Below are 12,600 nucleotides of genomic sequence, written 5' to 3' on the forward strand. Positions count from 1 at the left end.
ATCTAGCTGAGCTATACAGTTTATAAATATATTGACAACTCCTAGGGATGTGAATATATTCTCTACAAACTGTAGATTAAACTATACTGACTAGCCTTCCTTATCTATCTATCTATCTATCTATCTATCTACTGGGCCAGATTCATGTAGATCCGCTAGATCTACTTGTTTTACGATCCGCCGGTGCAATTTAGCGAGGCTAGTGCACGATTCATAAAGCACTTACCTCGCAAATTGCAACGTCGGATCCTAACTCCCCCCGGCGGAATGCAAATTCCGCTGCTAGGGGGAGTGTACAATGTAAATCAGGCGCGTTCCCGCGCCGATTTAACTGCGCATGCGCCGCCGGCGAAAAAGCCCAGTGCACATGCTCCAAATGACGTCGCTAGGCTACTTACGGCCATCCGTATTCCCGACGGACTTACGCAAACGACGTAAAAAAATTCAAACTCGGCGCGGGAACGCCGGCCATACTTAACATTAGCTACCCCTCATATTAGCAGGGGTAACTATCCGCCGGAAAAAGCCGAACGCAAACTACGTTGCGTACGTACGGACGTGAATCGGCGGTTCTCCTCATTTGCATATGCGACGTGTAAAAAAAAGCGATGACACCTAGCGGCCGGCGGGAGATTGCAGCCTAAGATTCGACTGGTGTAAGTCACTTACACCAGTCGGATCTAAGGGAGATCTATGCAGAACTGACTCTTATGAATCAGTCGCATAGATCCGACCATGGGATCTCACAGATCCGACCGTCGGCTCTCACAGATACGACGGCGGATCAGGAGATCCGCCGTCGTATCTCTTGATGAATCTGCCCCACTGTGTCTCTATCTATCTCTCTCTCTCTCTAACTGTCTCTCTGACTTGTCTCTAACAAAGCCGGAACACACTACACGAGGCCGCTGTGCAGGCTGCCTTTTATAGTGTGGGGCGTGTACTAATCCCCCTGAGCCATAATTGGCCAAAGCCACCCTGGCTTTGGCCAATTATGGCTCTTCGTTTTTGGCGTGCTGTGATTGGCCAAGCATGCGGGACATACAGCATGCTTGGCCAATCATCAGCGCTCAACGCCGCAGTGAATTGTGGGATGTTTTACGTCACTCGAATTTGGCGCGAACGACCCGTTTTGTTCGGGTTTCGGCGAACGATCGAACGACCAATGTTCGAGTCGAACATACGTTCGTATCGAACGCGAAGCTCATCCCTAGTACGCAGCTTACTGTACACTGTTAGAAATTTGCATGTTTGAATTTTCTCACTATGGTCAAAAATGAACGTTGATCTGACCCCAGTAATGATTAGAAGTTTGAACGGCCAGTCACATTTGAGGTCAGTCAGTCTACTGATCGACTACTCACAAATGGGCTTGTTGGAAAACTTTAGTTTATCTGACCCATATTCCATTAGATTACACAGCGGGGGAGGGTACTCAATTCACCATGATTGGATAGGTGGGGAAATCTGTTATTTTCGCTCAGCCCGCTGGTTGAATGATAAAACAGAGCTGTGTATGGCCAGCCTAAAATTGAAATTCACTTTTGAGGAGATTTCCTCTTGTTACCTATTACTAAAGGGAAAGTCCCCCAGTGGGACACAAACATAAAAATAAAAATAAATTAATGTGGCCTTTAATCTATCCAAAATGAAGAGAAAAAAAATATAATGTTTTGGCATACACACTTTACTTACCTTTCTGTTTTCCAAAGCAACAATCAACTTAATTTTCAAATCTGACCTGTAAAGATACTGTAACAACCTAAAACTGCTACAGGCAACAATACGTTTTACCTATTCCCCTATTATCCAATACATTTAAACAGGACCAGATTTCATATTAGGCACTGTGAGCCAGATTCTCAGAGACTTCCGTCGGCGTATCAGTAGATACGCCGTCGTAAGTCCGAATCTGCGCCGTCATATACGCTTAATTTTGGCTAAGATATGAGCGGCGTAAGTCTCCTACGCCGTCGTATCTTAGGGTGCATATTTACGCTGGCCACTAGGTGGCGCTTCCGTTGTTTTCCGCGTCGAATATGCAAATGAGCAAGATACGCCGATTCACGAATGTACGTATACCCGTCGCAATTAGTTACGCCGTTTACGTAAGACATACGCCGGCGTAAAGATAAAGCAGGTCTCTAGGTGGCATAGCCCATGCAAAGTATGGACGTCGGAACAAGCGTATCTTTTTATGTCATTTGTGTAAGTCGTACACGAATAGGGCTGTGCGTAAATTACGTTCACTTCGTAGGCAGTGTTCGATGTATCTTAGGCATTCTATCCGACGCATGCGCACTGGTATACGTCCACGGACGGCGCATGCGCCGTACGTTCAAAACGTCATTTACGTGGGGTCATGCTTTATTTGCATAAAACACGCCCACCTCTTCCCAATTTGAATTAGGCGCGCTTACGCCGGCACATTTACGCTACGCCGCCGTAACTTAGGACGCAAGTGCTTTGTGAATACAGCACCTGCCTCTCTAAGTTGCGGCGGCGTATCGTAAATACGATACGCTACGCCCTCCCACACTTACGCCGGGGTACGTGAATCTAGGTCTGTGAGTTTGTACCTATTTGTGGCAAAAACAAAGAAGAGTAGTTTCTCTATACAGTTATACTTTGACCATACTTCACTACTGCAAATATACTGCTGCCTCATTTAGGCTTATTATACAACAATATTCTAAAGGTAACGCTAGGGTGAACAAATATCCCCGGTTCCTGGGCACAGTAGCCGGATTGAGGACACTGCCCCCGGTACAAGTCTGTCCTCGGTCTTGTCCCCGGACAGTCAGTGCAGAATTAAAAAAAATTCTGATTGCACACCACTCCTCTGCCGCTCCTACTAGCTTAGGGGGTGTATTTTTTTTCTATTATCTGTCCCCCTTTCTGATGATCATGTGTTGGTCGGGGCGGAGGGAATATTTCTTCAGTTTCGGGTGCATGCCCATTCAGCTCCACTCGCATTTATTTCTGCCTCAAGTCCCAGCCAGCCATGTCCCCGAATTTCATTTTAAAAAATCTGGTCACCTTAGGTAAAGCTGAAGTTTATGTTGTGCATGACTAGTGTAGTCCAGAGGTACCCATCCTTAATTTTACCGTTATGACCTTTATATTCCAACCCATACTTAACTTCTAAAATAATGAGACCACACCGTAATATTGGAGTAAAATGGCTACAACAGCCTATTTATTTAAACACTGTAAGGTAAAACTCCAACTCAAAATAATCAAACGAATATATAAAGCATATATAACAACATATAACATCTGTAAACCTTTTATTAATTAATTAACACAGTCTCCAACACATCTATAACCAATAGGCCCCATACACACGATAGAATCCATCCGCAGATAAATCCCAGCAAATGGGTTTCTGCGGATAGATCCTATGGTGTGTACACGCCAGCGGATCTGTTTCCGCGGAGAAATCTCCTCTGGGATGGATTCCAGCAGATCGGATATTTGCTGACATGCACAACAAATCCATCTGCTGGAATCCATTCCAACGGATGGATCCGCTCGTCTGTACAGACTCACCGGATCCATCCGTCCAAAGGGATTCCCCGCACGCGTCGTAATGATTTGACGCATGCGTGGAATTCCTTATATGACAGCGTCGCGCCCGTCGCCGCGTCATAATCGCGGCGACGGCGCGACACGTCATCGCCAGAGGATTTCCGCGCGGATTTCAATGCGATGGTGTGTACACTCCATCGCATAGAAATCTGCGGAAATCTTTGAGAGGATTTATGCGTGGAAACGGTCCGCTGGACCGTATCCGCGGATAAATTCTCTCGTGTGTATGGGGCCATACACTGCAGGCCCATATAACACATTAGGCCTCCAGCCGTATAGTCCGCTCGGAGACAACCACCGCCCGCAGTGCAACCATTACGGTATTCCATAAATCCTTTAGTTGGAATACACCGGAGGGGCACATACTACTGATGAGCCCCCACCCCCATTTTATCACATTTCTTACTGCCACCGTAAAAGACCAACAGAAAAACACTGTCACTCCAATCTGTTATAACGATCATCTGCCCGTGCTCCTGTAAAAGAGAAAACACACAAACAACAACACAGATACTACATAGGGAGGGAGGGTGGGAAAAACAGCCTCCTCCAATTTCTAACTCCAACTTTCTGTCTCTCTCTGGCCCCGCCTCTCCTTTAAATAATACCACTCCCCTACAGCTCTTCTTACTGCTAACTACCCCCTCTCTAACTTGTTAACCCTTGCAGTGTAAACTAGCCACACAGTCATGCCCGGCCCTACACTATTGTCTCTGTCCTTTTGTTTCGGGCCTCACTTGACTAGTGTAGTCCAGAGGTACCCTGTAACAATACGCCAAATTAGATTCAGGTTTATGGATCGCAACTGCGGAGACTTCTCAGGTTCGAACCCAGGTTTCACTCTTAACTCAGTTAAGAGTTTGGGTTCTATCATCACAGCCTCAGTAAAGTAAATAGTGCTTATTCCAGCATAAGCAACATTAAAGTAAATCTTGGTATTAATGGTATAGGGATAAGTATAGCTGCAGTACTGGGACTGCACACTAGGGGTTAGTAATGAACATTAACATGAGAGCTGGTATCTGTAGCAGTGAACATTAACATGAGAGCTAATACAGGCTTGAGTGAAAGTCCTTAGTACTTTAGCATAGCAGTGCACATAACTTGGAAGCAAGCGGCAAGTATGGAGAAGAGAGTTTAGTAATTGGTTTCTATAGCAGAGTATTTGCGGTTGCAGATGGCTGGGCATGGATGTGCGTCCTGGGAGCCTGGACCTGGTTGATGAGAGCGGTAGCTGCAAACAAGGAGTCCTGGTGATCCAGTTCAGGAAGCTGGAGCTCAGTTCAGGTGAGTCTGGAAGCCCAGCTGACAGTGGCGTACTGTCAGCATTAAAGGAACACCTTCCTGTCAGTGCTGAGAGTTTAAAGCGGTTCTCCACCCTAAAGTGGAGTCCCGCTGATCGGAACCCTCCCCCCCTCCGGTGTCACATTTGACACCTTTCGGGGGGGAGGGGGGTGCAGATACCTGTCTAAAGACAGGTATTTGCACCCACTTCCGGCCCGGCATTCACGGGCAAAAGACGGGCATTCCGTCACATCCCGTCGCCCCCCCGTTGTGTGCTGGGAACACTCGGCTCCCAGCACACAGCGGGAGCCAATCGGCGGGCGCGCCGCGACTCGCGCATGCGCCGTAGGGAACCGGGCAGTGAAGCCGCAGCGCTTCACTTCCTGGTTCCCTCAGCGTGGATGGCGGGGGGAGCAGCAGAGAGACGAGCGATCGCTCGTGCTCTGCTGCGATCGGCGCTGGACTCCAGGACAGGTAAGTGTCCTAATATTAAAAGTCAGCAGCTGCAGTATTTGTAGCTGCTGGCTTTTAATATTATTTTCCCGTGGCACATCCGCTTTAAATAGGCCGCAGGAAGTGAGAGGGTATTCGGAAAGAAGGAAGAACCGAAGAGAGTTGACTGGGAAAGAAGCAACTATAGTTGTACCCAGTGGAAGCCCAGTGGTGTGAGGTTACATACCCAACCTTAATTTTACCGTTATGACCTTTATATTCCACCCCATACTTAACCTCTAAAATAATGAGACCACACCTTAATTTTGGAGTAAAATGGCCACAACAGCCTATTTATTTAAACACTGTAAGGTAAAACACCAACACAAAATAATCAAACATATATATAAAGCATATATAACATATAACATCTGTAAACCTTTTATTAATTAATTAACACAGTCTGTTGGCCTTTCCTTGCAGCCCCCCGACTCTAACACATCTATAACCAATACACTGTCGGCCCATATAACACATTAGGCCTCCAGCCGTATAGTTCGCTCGGAGACACCCCCCGCCAGCAGTGCAACCATTATGGTATTCCATCAATCCTTCAGCTGGAATACACCGGAGGGGCACATACTACTGATGAGCCCCCCACCCCCATTTTATCACATTTCTTACTGCCACCATAAAAGACCAACAGAAAAACACACAGCCACAGCCCGCAAGGATGATACCTCCACCTTAAGGGCCCCTCCACACCCTCAGGGCCCGGACCAAAGATCAATCCACACATCTGAGAGATGCACCCCATCCCTCCTCAAATAAATGCCCAAATTGGACTCCAGCTCCAAATGCCGAATGACCAAACCTCCCTGGCGCTCCATAAACCTTCCCACCACCCTATTAACACAGATCCTGGCCCTGTTCATTCTTGCCACGGACCGAGCCCTGCGACACTGTGTTTGGGCAACAATATCCGACCACACTAGGACAGTAGACAGAAAGGCCGCGCACAGCTTTTCAATGTCCAATTTGACCCCCAACAGACGTACGAGTGGCCAAGTATCCAGACGAGGCGTGCAGACCCTCCATCTGAAACAAGACAAATAGGACCCGATAGCACCCAGGTGAGAACAACAGTAAACCAACCCACAACTAACCCCCCCAAGAGCGACCTCTCCCCCCACCTGTTACTGGCAGCCCAAACGGATCTGTTTTTCTTTTTTTTAATCAACAACTAAATGCGGCCGCACATAGGAACAAAATCTTCTCGATTCCCACCTCCCAATCCTTCGCACTGCAGCTTCATCCAGCCTACACCTGGCAGCTTCAGTAGCCTCCCCAATGCGAAAGGAGTGTGAAGCATAAGCGGAACCCTCCAAACCTACTTTCTGCAAGCACTTCCGAAACACAGCCACAAATCTTCATGCCTCAACAACGGACCTCACCCAGCCGACCCAACCCTCACAAACTGCCACTGCCAGGCATACCCAAGACCCCGGTAACGAAAACAGTAACACGTCCACCCCTCTGCCCTTCTGGTCAGTTTTAGACCGACACAGCTGAACACACACCCTGTCCCCCGCCACCCGTACATCCTCCTCCAATAGCCCCCCGGCAAGCCGCCGGGAAGGGCTAACCTGCTCTCCGATCCGAAAAGCCCCATAGAATGCTAACGAAAAGGCAGATGTAAATAGCATACATTCGTACTGTCCCGTACACACCCCCTCCAAAGAATCACAGGGGGAGGAGCCACGCAAGATGGCGCCGGCCAGCAGCTGAACGCCGGAGCTCCCGTTCCCGCCTTGACTACAGCTCCCCCCGGGCAGATGAAGCTATCTAAGGGCTGATTAATGGCCATAATAATTTAAACTAGACCCTGACATAGACACAGACTCTGATCCTGATGCACTCTGCTGGACCCCGTCGCTGCTGAACCCACGCTGGGTCGCTTGGACTACACGTGTAATGCTGTACTGAGGATCGAGGATACTAGAGAGTGACGCGAGTGGCGTGTTATCCTTATCTCCCCCTTTACCTGTGTCGCGGCCATCGGCAGGTTGAGCGCTGCTATAGGGCAGTGCTCCCGGAAAGCTGTGGAGAGGTGCGGAGATCCACGAGAGGCAGGGGGGGTCCGACCCCGATTCTGAATAAGCTGCAGGCACTGCTGGGCGAGCGGACTGAGCAGATGGTGCGGATAGAGTCCCCTTGGATGAGCGGTGTCACGCTAAACTGTTTGACACGTTATATGCTATACGCTGTGTTATCTTGAACTACACACCGGGAGCCCCCTGCTGTGAGCTGGTACACATCTTACATCTTACACACCTTACAAACAGCCTGAGACGATCTGAGCTCTCTGAACTCTCTGAGAAGGACGTGGTTACCAGGGACTGGAGGCCCGGATGGATGGAGGAACAGAGGGACTGTGCGGGTGGTAAGAAACCAAATTGCATATTGTTCCATTGAGAGACAGTCTCACCCCTCCTGCAAGTTTGGTAAACTAATATAGGGGAGTACTGCTGGACTGTATGATACTGTATGATATGACAAGATGGAGACTACCCCTTAAGTAAACTAAATCGCAGATGTCTGTATAAATCTATGTACCTGCAAATAAGTGATGAATAAGATGAACAAGCAGTAAACCATGAACTGAGAGTTAATGAGAATTAATAACATCTTACAGGACCTGAGATAGCAGGGTGGAATCTCTGCCTACTTGTCTACCAACTTGTCTACCCTCTTTATAAGTAATAGGAAGCTATAAGAAACATGGAAAAATGGGGTACATAAATCTGTCTTAAAGTCGCATAGGCTACCCATATAAATTAGACTTTTTCATTCTATTGAGATAAGAATTTACTAAAATCGTATAGAGGCAGAGGTATAGAATCAATTCAACACATTTTTATATGGCTGAATAGAGACGGACTGCTATATATCTGCTATATATCTGCTATATATCTTCTTAACGGGTCAATAGAAACTTACCTCTCTTCAAAAGTCTCTACTGGCTCTCCCCTTTTTTTTTGCTGTGGTTTTTTTTTTTTGCTCTGTTTTTTACTCTGCTTAAAGGTTGGGGAATCCAAAAGCTCAGTGGGTGTCCGTTTTCCAACCATATGCGGTGGATAGCATTGGAGAACTCCCTTTTTTGAAGAAGAAAAGAGAACAGAGAAACTGGACAACTGAATCCAGGGTGACCCCCCCTCCCCCCTAAAATTTTTTTGTGCATTTTTTTTCCCCCACCCTTTTTTTTTTTAACACTGATATAGATACACATATAAGGGGTATATAATCCTTATTAAAAAGAAATATATTTGTTTTCTCTTCTTTTTTTTTTTTTTTTTTCTCTTCTCCTACCCCCCCTTTTTTTCTCCCCTTTCACTCCCCCCCCTTTTTTTTTTTGTACATATATACCCACTTATTTATGCATATTATATATATTTATATATTTATATATATTTATTATTATTTATATGCGTATATATCTAATTTTTTTGTGTTTATTGGGTTTATCAGGTTATTTATGAGATAGAAGTGGCTTATTAACAGATAGCACGGTTAGATAAAAGGTATCGGATAGGTAGATAACAGGATAGGTTACGAGTTCTAGAGGGTTTTTTTTTTTGTTTTGTTTTTTAGAGTAAATTATACAATATTAGAGCACTTTAAGATCGATAGATAAAGTCACTGAAATCACTGAATTAATTAAGTAACTAGGTACCGGGGGGGGGGGGGGGGGGGGGGATTGGCTCAGGATAAAATTAACAACACCAACAAAGCTAAAGCCCAGGGTAATAATTTGATAATAATTAAACATTGAGCTACGGAATAAAATAATGGGGAAGAAAGGCCCCAAGGCCACAGAAAGTGGGAAGGGGAGCTCTATAAAGGCATACATGGTACAGGACATAACAAGTCAAAAAAAAGGACAAGAGATGGAGGAGACAGAAAAATCAGCGCCCCTTATGGAGAACCTAACAACAAAATCCCTGAATGAAGAAGAAAGAAATTCCCCACAAAAGAATGTAGAAGAACAGCAGCTAGCAGAGAAGGAAATTAATAAAGATACAGATAAATCTCAAATGCCATCCACTAAACAAGATATGGCCGAGCTGATGAAATATTTGGAATGTACGATCAAGGGTGAATTAAATGCAACCAAAGCAGATATTAAAAGTGTACTAACGCGAGTTGAAGAATCTGAAGGGCAGTTAGAGGAACACAAAAAAGCTATCCTAGAGCTACGAGAAAGGGCAGACAAAGATTGGATAGATATGAGGAACCTCAGATATAGGCTGGAAGACCAAGAAAACAGAAGCAGATGAAATAACCTAAGGATTCGTGGTCTCCCAGAATCGGTAGAAAATAAAGACTTAGAAGATGTGACGCAAGAAATATTTAATAAAATAATGAAAAAAGAAGCAAAAACACCGATAGTCTTTGAAAGAGTACATAGAGTACAGAAATCTTTGAAAGCCCCTCCTGAAACAGCAAGAGACGTAATAGTGAGATTTTTTCAATATAAAGACAAACAACAAGTTCAATATGGTTTGAGAAATACTGAAGACATGGAATATGAAGGAACTAAGCTGCTCTTTTTTACAGATTTATCACAAGAGACAATGGCACGAAGAAGAGCCTTGAAACCTCTGATCAATCAGCTGCAAGAGAAAAAGATCTATTACAGATGGGGGTTCCCGGCATGTTTAATAGCTAAAAATTAGGGAATATCAGTGACCCTGAGATTCCCAGAAGATATGAAGGAATTTTGTTCCAAGCTGGAAATACCATATGTTACCATAGAAAACTGGGGAAAAAAAAACGAATGGGGGAAAGAATCAGTCATGGAACAGGGTGTAACAGAAAAGTAACAGAAAAGTAACAGAAATATAAAGGAAAACTAGCAGAAAGGATGGGTCTAGGTTATTAAGAAATAGTTCTGCCTGGGGGGGGGGGGGGACCTGGCGGTGCCTGCCCGGACCCCGGGCCCATTCCCAAATAGGGACAGGACCCGGGGGCCGGGACTGGCATTACGGGCCCCCAGGAAGGTCTGACCAGGCTGGGAAACTAGCAATAGGTCCCAGCATGGATGACCGCAACATTGTTTTTTCAATGGAGGGGGGGAGGGAGAAAGAGAGAGGTATTGTATATGGTGTTTAGTCTGTTTTGTTGGTTTTTGTTATTGTCTGGGTACACTGAAAGATCCACTCTATGGAAAAAGCTACATAAAAGGGCATAGAATCTGGGATGTATATATTTGATCTTTTTTTTTGAAAAATGGCACCTTTAAAAATCATTACATATAATGTTAGAGGATTAAACAGTCCCTCTAAAAGATACCAAATATTGCAGGAGCTGAAAAACTGGGCATCAAATATTGTTTTCTTACAGGAGACCCACTTCAAGTGTTCCTCCAGGGCTGGATTAAACTCCAGACACTTCCCATTATGGTTCCATGGGTATTCACCAAATAAAAGATCCAATGGCATAGCAATTGGATTTGATAGAAATACTCCCTTTGTAGTGAAAGCTATGGAATCAGATTCTGAGGGGAGATATCTTTTTGTTAAAGGTTCTCTATTTAATAAAATGTATACCTTAGTTAACGTCTACTGCCCTAATGCACATCCCTGTCTCTTTCTAAGAAAAGTGCTGAATAAATTGGAAAAATTTAGAGAAGGGGGTGTGATTATGGCAGGTGATCTCAATTTTGTATTTGATCCAGCCCTGGATACCCAACCCCTCTCACTACGATCAGGAGGAAAAGAACTTAAGATTGTTAAAAGGAAATTACACCAGCAACAATTAATTGAAGTGTGGAGGATCTTCCATCCTAAAGGAAGAGACTTCACATACTATTCTCAAGTGCATTCTAGTTAGTCGAGAATTGATTATATCTTTTTAGATCATCAGCTTATGGAAGGGATAACGAAAATTGAGGTGAAGTCGATAACTTTTACGGATCATGCACCAGTTATGGCCCTACTGGACATAGAAAACATACCGGTTAGGCAGAGATGCTGGAGACTAGATGAATCCCTCCTATATGACCGTAATATCAGCAATGTCCTAGAGAGAGATTGCACCTTCTGTATTGTGGGAAACACACAAAGTATTTATGAGAGGGAGATTAATAGCAGAAGGGGAAAAAAGAAGGAAAATCTGGGTAGTGGAAAAAAAAAACTGATTCTACAGGAAATTCAGAAGCTGGAACAGACACATAAAGAGACAATTGATAGTAAAATAATGGAGGAGTTAACAGGAAAACGAAAAGTATTGAAAAACCTAGTAGAACAGGAGACAAAGAGAGTGTTTTTGAAAACGGCCAGAAAACAATATGAGTCGGGTAATAAACCTGGGAGGTTATTGGCGGAGGCAATTAAACCTAGACGGACCCGGAACTATATTGAAAAAATAAAAGATAAAAAGGGGACTTTGAAGTACACAACTAGAGATATTAGTAAAACTTTCTCTGAGTACTATCAATCACTCTATAAAGTAAGCGACAGACAGGATAATCAAGAAATACAGAATAGGAAAGAGAAAGTTGAACAATATCTCAAGAAGATAAAATTAACAGCTATATCAGAAGAAGATTCAAATAAATTAGAAAGTGAGATATCTGAGGAAGAGATCCGACAGGCAATTAAAAATAGCAAAAATGGGAAAAGTCCAGGACCAGACGGGTATACATCCCTGTACTATAAAAAAAATTCTGAGATATTAACACCTCTCTTTCACTGTTATATGAACTCCATTGGAGAAGGAATGAAGATACGTAAAGAAGCATTAGGAGCTCATATAACAATGATACCAAAGGAGGGTAAGGACCCAACGCTATGTGCCAGCTTTAGGCCAATCTCTTTGATAAACGAAGATATAAAAATCTATGCCAGGATTCTGGCCGAAAGACTGAAGCTATATATGCCAGACTGTATAGAGAAGGACCAAGCAGGCTTTGTGCCCGGAAGGGAAACAAGAGACAATATACTGAGGACGATCCTACTGATACACAAAGCAAAAAAGAGAAAGAGACCTGCCCTTTTTTTGTCTGTAGATGCCGAAAAGGCCTTTGACAGAGTCAATTGGGAATATATGCTACAAACATTGCTTGGATTTGGCCTGAAAACACGAATGATGAGATGGATAGGGGCATTATACTCGGATCCTACGGCGCAAATCCAGGTGAATGGGACTCTGTCGGAGGCTTTTAAGCTATATAATGGGACGCGGCAGGGATGTCCACTCTCCCCCTTATTGTTTGTTTTGTCGTTGGAGCCC

This window comes from Rana temporaria, chromosome 9 (genome assembly GCF_905171775.1).
Source record: "Rana temporaria chromosome 9, aRanTem1.1, whole genome shotgun sequence".
NCBI classification, from domain to species: domain Eukaryota; kingdom Metazoa; phylum Chordata; class Amphibia; order Anura; family Ranidae; genus Rana; species Rana temporaria.